Source organism: Polypterus senegalus, chromosome 7 (genome assembly GCF_016835505.1).
Source record: "Polypterus senegalus isolate Bchr_013 chromosome 7, ASM1683550v1, whole genome shotgun sequence".
In the NCBI taxonomy this organism is placed as follows: Eukaryota; Metazoa; Chordata; class Cladistia; order Polypteriformes; family Polypteridae; genus Polypterus; species Polypterus senegalus.
The window spans coordinates 16,590,965-16,603,081 of record NC_053160.1 but is presented as its reverse complement, the minus strand read 5'-3'; positions in this window follow the sequence as shown (position 1 = coordinate 16,603,081).

Genomic DNA, 12,117 nt, shown 5'->3' with positions numbered 1-12,117 from the left:
TCCAATTGCACATCCAGCCCATACCCTCCCCAAACAATTTTTTTTTAAATCCCTTCTTTAGTCGATATAAATTGGAAGGCTAACTAGATCACAGCCGGGGTTTTGCAGTAGCTCATGCGTTTGATCGTGCGTGCGGGATGACCAGTGTGTTAGAAGAAAAGAGATCTCAGACTGGCTGCCCTGTATGTCAATCAGGTGGCAAATACCATAGGGAGGATATATGATAGACTAACGTTTACAAAATTTATTTTTTGAATGCAACGCGATCTACCTGCACTACCTTTGTGATCTACCAGTCAATCGCGATCGATGCATTGGGCACCCCTGGTTTAAACCTCTGAGATGTCTTTTTGTAGCCTTCCCCTGAACCAGGAGACTCAACAATCTTTGTTTTCAGATCTTTGGAGAGTTGCTTTGAGGATCCCATGCTGTCTGTCACTCTCCAGAGGAGAGTCAAAGGGAAGCACAACTTGCAACTGACCACCTTAAATACCTTTTCTTATGATTAGACACACCTGTCTATGAAGTTCAAGGCTTAATGAGCTCATCCAACCAATTTGGTGTTGTAAGTAATCAGCATTGAGCAGTGACAGGCATTCAAATCAGCAAAATTACAAGGGGACCCACATTTCTGCACAATCAGTGTCACATTTGATTTAATTTCATACAACTAAATACTGCGTCACTAAAAATCTTTGTTCAGAAAACACTGCAGTACTCAGATGTTCCTAGGAAATGAAAGGCATACCACTGTTATCTTTTTTGTTCAAAGTAGAGTCAATTATTATGCAGGCTGAGAGGGGTTCCCAAACTTTTTCATATGACTGTATACAGTATATAGTTCATACTGTGGTGGATGGCCGGGGTCCATGCCTGGCCAGGATGCCCCACTGGCACGATATCTATATAACTATATTTACTCCCCCCCGAACACTTGGTGGCAGTACCCCTAGGTTGCATCTGGGCCACAGTCTCGAAACACCGGAGCTCAATCCTGTTGGGCGCCATGGCCACCACCAGGGGGAGCTGCACGGCTTAATGAGCCCATCTGGGCTGAGATGCAGCCACACCCGGAAGTGCAGTCTAATTTAGATCAATTATCACCTGGAGCGCTTCCGGGTGGGCTATAAGAGAAGCCGACACTCACCACTCAAGGTGCCAGAGTCGGGAGGAGGAGGAGTGGGAGTGGGAGTGGGAATGGATTTGTGTTTCTGTTTTGCTTTTGTGCGCTTGTGGGATTGTGTTAGGACTGAGGGACACAGGGAAGATGTGTCCCCCAGCCAAAGAGAAAATAAAAGTTTGTAAACTTTTTATGTGTGCCTCCATTGTCAGTCTGTGTCAAGTCAGGCACCTATATAGCACCTTATCACTATATATACTGTAAACTATTGATACATATTTTTAAAAAAGTCACTGTGCACTGGGGAAATTCAGAAGGGCTGGAAAATAGTAAATAGTATCCCATTATATAAAAAGGGTGATCAGACAAATCTAATAAGCCAATAAGCTTAAGGAGGACAAAGCAGTCATAGTGGACTTGTCATTATCAACTCCCAGGCAGTGTTTAGAAGCCAATAACAAGGCTAACAGAATGTCAGTTATATAGCACTCTGATGTGTAGAGTACAAGTCACAGGAAGTTATGTTCAGGCTTTATAACACACCAGATAGGCCTCATCTAGAGTACTGCATACGGTTTTAAAACGAAGGCTACAAAAAAGACATAGCAGCACTGGAAAAAGACCAGATAAGAGTGACTAGGCTGATTCCAGAACTGCAGGGGAGGATTTACGAGGAAAGATTAAAGGAGTTTAAACCCTTATGGTCTGAGTAAACAGAGATTAACAGGTGACATGACAAAAATGCTTAAAATCAGGAAAAGAATTAATACAATGGATTTAGGACGTTACTTTAAACTGAGCTCAGCCAGAACAAGGGGACACAGTTAGAGGTAACTTGTTAAAGGTAAATTTTGCACAAATGTTAGGAAGTTTTTCCTTTGCACAGAGAACTATAGACACATGGAATTACCAAGTGATGTGTTGGACAGCAGGGACCTAGGAACTGTTAAAACTCAACTTGATGTTGTTTTGGTGGAAATAAGGGGATAGGATTGACAGGTTTTGTCGTGCTAAATTTTTTAATGTTTTCTAATTTCCCTTTTGGGACAAATAAAATATCCTTTCTATCTATCTATCTATCTATCTATCTATCTATCTATCTATCTATCTATCTATTATATAGTTTCTTTCATGTCTGTCTATCCATCCATCCATTATCCAACCCACTATATCTTAACTACAGGGTCACTTGGGTCTGCTGTAGCCAATCCCAGCCAACACAGGGTGCAAGGCAGGAAACAAACCCCAGGCAGGGCGCCAGCCCACTGCAGGGCGCACACACACACACACACACTAAGGACAATTTAGGATTACCTAACCTGCATGTCTTTGGACTGTGGGAGGAAACCGGAGCACTCGGAGGAAACCCACACAGACACGGGGAGAACATGCAAACTCCACGCAGGGAGGACCCGGGAAGCAAACCCTTACTATGAGGCAGCAGCACTGCCACTGCACCACCGTGCCGCCCACATGTCTATCTATCTATCTATCTATCTATCTATCTATCTATCTATCTATCTATCTATCTATCTATCTATCAAGTCAGGGAATCCATTCATTCATTTTCCTATCTGCTTATCTAGCTCATGGTCACAGGGAGCTGGTACCAATCTTGAAAGCAAAAGGCACAGGTTGGGAAAAAACCCTGAATGGGCATCAGCAACATTACAGGCTGCATTCGCACAGACACTCACACTGTAGGGAGCCATTTAGAATTGCCTAGGCCACCATCTGAAGTCAGTAAGGTAAGAACTTTCAGTTATTAACAGTATACATCGCATAAGACAAGAACCAGTGATCATGGTATTAGTTCTTTTTTTCCTGTAGCCTCTAAGGTCACTCAAGTTTTCATTTGCTTTGGTCTCTTAAATGCTCCAATCCCGTGTCAACCCCATCTCACATTATTTACTTTTAAGGATACATAAAGTGTAAAACATAGGTGAAATTCTATGAGTTTGCAACATGTTTTTTGGTGTTATGTATTTATTGGGCAATATGTGGTATCTTGTCATTTACAGCTGTTGCTACAAATGCTGTTGTGACATTAAATACTGAGTCATATGCTGTTTTTGTGACTATTGTTCTTGGCTTTACTAACTAGTGAAATACCATGTAGGCATACTGCATTTCAATAAAGTTTATTGTCAAGTGAACATAATACATTGACATTCTTGAATGTCTGCCATAGTCCAGTGAAAGGACTTTAAAACAGTGTATGTACAGTATATAGCACCATTTATAGTATGTTAAGTGCAATATCAGGCAATACACACAAACACACATGCAGTTGTCAGTATACGTAAGTAGTTGCTGAGAATCATTAATAAATAAAATATAGTGAGAAGTCAAACAAAATGGCACCTTTTATTGCCTAACTAAAAAGATTGCAGTATGCAAGCTTTTGAGGCAACACAGGCCCCTTCTTCAGGTGAGATTACAACTTGCCTGACGAAGGGTCCTGTGTTGCCTTAAAAGCTTGCATACTGCAATCTTTTTAGTTAGGCAATAAAAGGTGCCATTTTGTTTGACTTCTCACTACATTCATAATGGCTAACACGGTACAACACCCTATAGTACTTTAAATAAAATATAATAATAATAATTATGTGAGACCCTCTGTTCCTTTTAGGGGGTGATAGCTCCCTAGTTTGTAATTGCGGTGTTTTAAGTAACAGAAAACTATATAGATATAATGTAAAGAAGGCAAAATCCCTCCTATAGTGATATGGCGGTAAAAATCACATAAGAGAAAAAATAACTTAGCTTTCTTTAATGACGATTTATGCAGCATTAAAGACGAGGAAGCCATGACAACACGTTGTGTATAGTTTGTCATTTCCATCGCTGCGCTGAAAGGATTTTCAGGCAGGATGACGATATCACCCATCCATCCATCGGCTTCAAAGTGTTTGGCTGCTGTCCAAGTCTTTTTATACTGTCTTCTCCATGCGCAGGCCCTCACTTAGGCTCCAAACAAGGGAGGAGTGGATTCCATTTCATCTCTAACATACAGAAATAGCCCAATGCCCGTTTTTGTTATTTGTACCTTCTCTCTTCAAATGCTTGCCTAGCAGTTCTAAATGCTGAGAGCCCCTGTGTGCTAACTTTGGCCTGGCCTGTACATGTAAGTGGATTTATAAAATAATTATTGTACAGAGCACAGTGACATTAAACTTATATTCTTATTACACCCTCCCAAACTGTGCTGCATGCTGAAACGGGGTTGAAGCGTCTATCCAGGTTTGCTTGTCCATTGCCGAGGGAACTGCAAGTTCATAGCCTCCCTGCGTAACATGTCTGTCACCCAATGGTTGAAGCGGGGAACATTCTAACCCAGTCATTGACCTGGCCTCGTCACTGCTTGTGTCCGTGTGTATCGAAGTGGTAGTTCCCATTTCAATAAATATCTTGACTGTTCCTGTTTTTTAATTGAAATAAAGTTGTTTTTCTTGAAGCCTTTGTGTCTTCTGTCGTGCGCAGGACAGTGACACACTGCTGGATTAAATGGTGGCGTTGATGTGCACCTTTTATGTACACCTTTTTGTATGTGTCAAGTTAAACTAACCTAATTAACCTAAGCGCTGCTTTTCCTGAAACTCTCAAGCGTTTTGTCCATCAATGCTCTCTTGAGATATGTGTTTGTCTGGTGACAGTTCACAGGTACAGAGTGTTTATAGCCTGTAGCACTGATGACCCTTTTTTTTCTGTGTCAGTAAGTCTTGAAGCAGCAGACAAGTAGACTTTGAGCTTTAGGTTTCACATTCAGCTAAATTAAAAGACATCCGGTAGGTTAAAGTTCTGTTATGGCTCCTTTTAAGTTAAAGTTCAAGTTCCACCTCATCTTGGAAAGATTATATGAGACTATAAATAATAACAAAATATTATATAATAAAATTAGCCCAAAGTTTTATTAATGTCAGAGTCTTAACTTGGCATGGTACTTACTAACTCAAACAAATGTTCAAAGCCTTATCCTGTATGGAAGTCTGCTTCGTCCTTCTTCTGGACTTTTTCTTGCCACTTTAGTTTATGAGGACACACGATATAGCAGCGCTTCGTGCTGTTGCATTATGGGTTCACCGTCCTGTGTTTTGTGTCTTCCCTCATTATACTGTGGTTTAAACCACACACACACACACATCCCCAAACATGTGCTAGTTAAGTTAATGCTGGCAATTAAAACTGGCCCATGAGTGGCCTCTGGAATGGACTGGCACCATGTCTAGGACTTTATCCTTCCTTGGGCTAGACTGAGTTTGAGAATGTAATGTTATCCATCCATCCATCCATTATCCAACCCACTATATCCTAACTACAGGGTCACGGGGGTCTGCTGGAGCCAATCCCAGCCAACACAGGGCGCAAGGCAGGAAACAAACCCCGGGCAGGGCACACACACACACACGCCAAGCACACACTAGGGACAATTTAGAATCGCCAGTGCACCTAACCTGTATGTCTTTGGACTGTGGGAGAAAACCGGAGCACCCGGAGGAAACCCACGCAGACACGGGGAGAACATGCAAACTCCACGCAGGGAGAGCTTGAGCAAATTTTGCCCAGATTCTCTATTTGTACAGGAGAATCCCATTTCGTAATTAAACTTAATTGGTGCTCCCATCCCATGCAGCGCCAGGTACCCCTGCTAGTTTAAATATATTAAGTTGTGGTCATTGTCAGTCAAATGAAGGAAGGGCTGTCATACAAAAATCAGAAACAGTGCTAGCAGAAGGAGACATATGCTGCCTTTCACAAGTAAACATTTAAATGAGACGCTCCAAACTATGACCGTAATAAGTTAAGCAAAATGAGATTAAGAGGAGACGTGCCTGAAGTGTTTAAAATTATGAAGGGAATTAGTCCAGTGGATCGAGACGGTGACTTTAAAATGAGTTCATCAAGAACTCATTCACCAAGCAAAGCCCAGCAGAGACTACACTTCCTGAGGCGGCTGAAGAGATCAAGTCTTCCCCCTTCCAACCTCACCATGTTCTACAGAGGCACCATTGAGAGTGTTCTGACCAGCTGCATCACTGTCTGGTATGGCAACTGCAACATATCCGACCGCAAGCACCTGCAAAGGATAATGAAGAGAACATCATTGGGGTGCCTCTCCCTTCACTACAGGACACATTTTACAAACGCAGTGTCCGCGAGGCCTGCAGCATTGAGGAGGACCCCTTACACCCCTCACATGGACTTTTCACACTTCTGCCATCCAAGAGAAGATACTGCAGCATCAGAGCCAGATCTGCCAGGCTGCAGGAGGGTTTTTACCCCCATGCTGCCACCAGGGATCTTCCACACGGCCTCAACCACCTCTAAAAACAGAACTTTTATACAGGCAAGCCACTGTCCTGTAAAGAAGAGAGTGCAAGTAGAAAAGAACTGAAAGTCTCCTACTGACCTTTAAGGATTTGAAACTCTTGATATCCATCTGCTGTGAAACATTCTGACCAGTCATTATTTACACGTCTTAAACAGCTATTATCATATACTGATCAATTCTGTATTATCTATATCTGTTATTTATTTATTTATTATATTACATATCCATCCATCCATCCATTTTCCAACCCACTGAATCCGAACACAGGGTCACGGGGGTCTGCTGGAGCCAATCCCAGCCAACACAGGGCACAATGCAGGAACCAATCCCAGGCAGGGTGCCAACCCACCACAGTATATTACATATCTATTGACTATATTTATGTATCTAGATGGCAAATACCATACATTGCATCAATGTTCATATTGCTAACTACACGTCAATATTGCTGCTACTTCTTTGTCTTGTCTTTGCATAATGTCTTGTCTTGTTTGTGTTTTAATTTTAAATTTCAATTATATTTTTCATTTCATTTTAATTTTTTATTTGCTCTGCATTTTGTTACATGCCTCCTGGACGCCTCCCTGGTGAGGTGTTCCGGGCACGTCCAACCGGGAGGAGGGCCCGGGGAAGACCCAGGACACGCTGGAGGGACTATGTCTCCCGGCTGGCCTGGGAACGCCTTGGGATTCTCCCGGAAGAGCTGGAAAAAGTGGCCGGGGAGAGGGAAGTAGTGTGGTAGACAGGAGGACTTTAAAGACCTTCAAAACTTGGCTTGATGTTACTTTAGAAGTATTAAGTAGTCAGACCTGGCGAGCATTGTTAGGCTGAATGGCCTGTTCTCGTCCACATTGTTCTAATGTTCAGTTAGACATCCTTGACAAGGAAATTAAATCCAGTTCATTCGCCTTAAATCTACAGATGCAAAGCCCCTTCAGAGCATTCAGAACTTAACAATGTGTCATCAAATGGTGAAGTCCTGACCATCTCAGAGCTTTGGTATTCAACTGCACTTTGGGATGAATCGCTATGGGTCAGTTACTACCACTTGGATCAGCGTATCCGTGTGAAGCGTCTTTCTCCTTAATTAAAAAGATTAAAACAAAAGCACGGAAAAGCCTGATCACTGCAGTGGCCTCGCTGCCACCCCCCCAGACTGTCAAAGCTCATCAGCAGATGACTGGCCCAGGTTTCCAGAACGGTAAGTGAACTTTTAATCCTGTTGAGTTAGGATTATTTACACAGCAGCAGTTTGTGTCATTATATATTGTATAGTGGCACAGGGTTTACCTAGCCCACTTAGACCCCAGGACCTGATATGGACTCACATACGTGGGCTTAAGGATGGAATAAAGACTATTTCTTAATGAGATCAAGGTAGGTAACAGTGGAACACAAAAATGGCACAGCAATGTAATGAAACACCTAGCTCAAGGGGTCATAGGACCCCCTGTCTGACTGAAGGGGTCCTCAACATGCCTGCTTATCCAGCTCACCATTGTCTTATCTTTAGAAAATCTCCTCATCTCTGTCACCAGAAAGCCATACTGGTGCTTTTCTTACTTTCAAGGTCAATTGTCTCTGTCAGGGAATGGCCATTTTAAAACCTTTCCCTTCCACAGGCTGTTATGTTTCAGTCAAGTATGGCTTGTATTTATTTCCTGTTTGATGCTTAATTTTGATATATTCTGGTAGCTTTGTGATAATGAAAAATGAAATAGTTTACATTTTAAAGGTGTTGGAGGAAAACTGGACCACCTGGAGAAAAGCCCATAGAGACACAAGGAGAACATGCAAACAACACACAAACATCAGCTGGACACCAGATGTACCACGGTGGTGCCGTATGTTAATAATTCAGATTTATACATTCAGATTCATTAAGACAGGAGCATAGCCAGAATAATAAAGCAGAATTCATTAACAAAGCATCAAACCACTAGAAAGACCACAAGATTTAAGGAATGGCAGCTATTCTCTGGCTACAAACTGGTGATGTAATACTTGAACAACACTTAATCACACTCCTCCAATACTCCAATACCCGCCTCAACCATTACATCAATTACCCAAGTTAAAGTAATGCTATTGAAGCCCACCTTGAAATGATGTCATGGGTGAAGGCCATGCAAAACTCTGATTTATGATCGATGGGACAGAATGTGAGGGACAGTAGACAGGAGTGGCTTTGGGTAAACAAAGGGTGTTCCTACAACCAAGGAAGGGGCAGGGGGACAGGCATGACCCCGGGAATGATTGGCTGTAAGTGATCCTTTGGGTCTGGGGTGGGTTTAAGTCTGTTGTTGGCTTGATGGGGGCATTTGAATCAAGAGTTGCAAGGTGAGGAGGAGCAAAGCCTCAAGAGTAAGAGGAAGACCTCTTCATGGCTTTGAGAAAAATAGGAGACAAGACATGTCCTGGGGGGCAGTAGAGGTTTACTTTTTAATGGACTCTTTTTCTCCATTTCGATTCTCTATATTTCTGAGATTTTTAATACTACTGGGACTGCTCTTTTATCTGCAGCCAAGTCAGATGTTTGCTTCTTTTAGTAATTCTGGTGCAAAGTTGATATTTGTTGCTGTTGTTGTTTGTTATAATATTTCTTGAGCTGCTGTAAAAAAGCTGAATTTCACCCTCGGGACAAATAAACTGTGCCTTTCATATCTATCTATCTATCTATCTATCTATCTATCTATCTATCTATCTATCTGTCTGTCTGTCTGTCTGTCTGTCTATCTATCTATCTATCTATCATCTATCTATCTGTTATATAGTGTCTTTCATATCTATCTATCTATCTATCTATCTATCTGTCTGTCTATCTATCATCTATCTATCTGTTATATAGTGTCTTTCATATCTATCTATCTATCTATCTATCTATCTATCTATCTATCTATCTATCTATTGATCTATCTATCATCTATCTATCTGTTATATAGTGTCTTTCATATCTATCTATCTATCTATCTATCTATCTATCTATCTATCTATCTATCTATCTATCTATCTATCTATCTATCCCTTGTATGTTGCGTTATTCCTTCTACTTCTACACAAGTTTTAATTTATAGAGCACCTCTCACTGCTAAGTTGTGGTACCCCAAGGCAGACCCCCAGAGGTTGTTACTCTAGGTAACAGTTCCTCCTCATAGGCTTCTCTTTCATGTGTGTGGACTTTGCCTTGTCTACTGTGTTCAGCTATAAAAGCTGTGGCTGGTTGAGTAACAATCTGGAGGAAAGTTCAAACCCCAGTGACCTCCTGTAGTCCTGCTGACTCATTTCCTGTTGCCAGATCCTCCTTGTCTCATCATCTTTCACAAGGTATGGTCAGCTCTGCTTCATGTCACGTCTCTTCAGATTTTTGTCTACAAAGTTTATGTGACATTATAGGGTTCAGCATAAGAGCTACAAGGAATCCAAATACAAAAAACATAATTATTATTATCATTCAAAAACACACACAAAAATGATGGAGACAGAACTTAGTTAAACATTAAATTTTAAAGATTAAATTTTCAGGTTTTAGAATATTTGCATTGTAGATGCCAGGAAGGAAGGACAGGCATCCTGGGCAGGATAAAGAAAGGTTTCATAGCTGGCCAGGAGGCCATAATGGAAGGACCGAGCGAACAGGTTTACCAGAAGCAGGTTTTTTTCCCCACACAGCAGGTGGCAGTGCTCCTCAGGGCTGAACCTGATTAAGACTCCTGCAGGGTGTCATGGGAAATTGGAGTCCAGAAACACATCCCCTGTTGGGGTCTTTGGGGACAGCCAGAGGGCATGACAAGGAGGGACAGCACTGGTTTCCATACGACCTGGAAGTGCTCCAGACCAGGGCAGGAGACCAGAAGTAGTTCCCAGGTTGACTTTAAAAGAGAGCCCACCGCCGAGTCAGGGGGCAGTGGTCTAGTCTCTTGGAGGAGGAAATAGAAATGTGAATATTATATTTGTGCTGGTGTTCTTATGAAAGTCTGGGCATCTCTACTCAAGCTGCTGCCCCCGCAACCCAACCTCGGATAAGCGGAAGAGGATGGATGGAAGGATGGAGGATTGGATGTTCTTATGAAAAGGTGTTTTTGTCAAATAAGAAGTCATTTATGTGAACCTGGAATTGTGTTGGATATTGCAGTATCTGCGGTTTAGGGGCTCAGTGGCGCACATAATGAGATACTGTATCTTTGAGGACACACGTATTCAAGTAGTGACATGCAGCCAAAACACCTACATGATGACTCATGCATATAATAATTAATATCCGCAAGCCATAATTAGAATGTACGTTGGTATGACAAACATACACTCACTGGCCACTTTATTAGGTACACCTTGCTAGTACCACATTGTACCCCCTTTTCCTTTAATTCTTCATGGCATTGACCCAACAAGGTGTTGGTACCATTCCTCAAGGATTTTGGTCCATATTGACATGATAGCATCACACAGTTGTTGCAGATTGTCGGCCGCACATCCCAAAGCTGCTCTGTTGGATTGAGATCTGGTGACTGTGGAGGCTTTTTGAATCCAGTGAACTCCTTGTCATGTTCAAGAAACTAGTTGGAGATGATCTGAGCTTTGGGACATGGTGTGTTATCCTGCTGGAAGCAGCCATCAGAAGATGGGGACACTGCATTCATAAAGTGATGGACACGGTCAGCAACAATACTCAGGTAGGCTGTGGCATTTAAATGACACTCAGTTGGTACAACGGGGTCCAATGTGTGCCAAGAAAATATTCCCCACATCATTACACCACCACCTCCAGTCTGAACCACTGATAGAAAGCAGGATGGATCCATGCTTTCATGTTGTTGACTCCAAATTCCGACCCTGCCATCTGAATGTCTCGCTTGCTGGGTTCCCAGCAGTCCTTTATGCAGTCCTTAATGGTCAGATGAAAAACTTGTAATTTCTTCAGCCCGGAAGTACTTCTGTGCTTCCATCCCCGTGACTTTGGGGTACTTCCAGGCTATGTAGACAGTAAGGACTCCCCAGTCTCCCTGTAGCATCTCCTGGCAGCACCCTTGGCATCTAGCAGGGTTGAAGCCGAACTCCAGATCCCATGGTGCCCTGCGTGAATCCGGGGCATCGCTATGCTGCAGGGAAGCTGCCAACTAGCGTCCAGTGTCCCAAAGCAGCTGCCTTCCCCCATCCTTCTACTTCAGGGGCGTCCCAGCCGGATTGAGCTGCCGACCATCTCCTCCAATTGTTGCAAAAACATTTGATGAAAAAAAGTGATAGCCATCATTTTGAGGAAGTTTAAAAAATTAAAATGTGGCAACTTTCAAATCAGTTAAATAAGTCCCCCTATGCGCCTGAACAGTGTCATGACTGGGGTGTCCCAAAAAGCACAAAAGCGCGAAAGCACTTGCAAAGAACAGACCCTCTTATGGTGGTTAACTATCAAACCCTGACAAGAAAGGACATTGAAAAATCTTTAAAAATAAAAGGAATATTTGAATCAGATGGCTCTGCAAAACAGAAAACTCCAAAGAGCTCAGATGAGTTGCCTGAATGGGCAAGGCAATAACAGCAAACAAGTCCCAAAGCAGAATCCAGAAGCGAAGTCAAAAACAGAGCAGAGGTTTGAAAATCATTAAGCACAGAAATAATACAGAATGCACAGACGACATCGAGAACAAAGCACGGGTTCAAAAATCCAGGA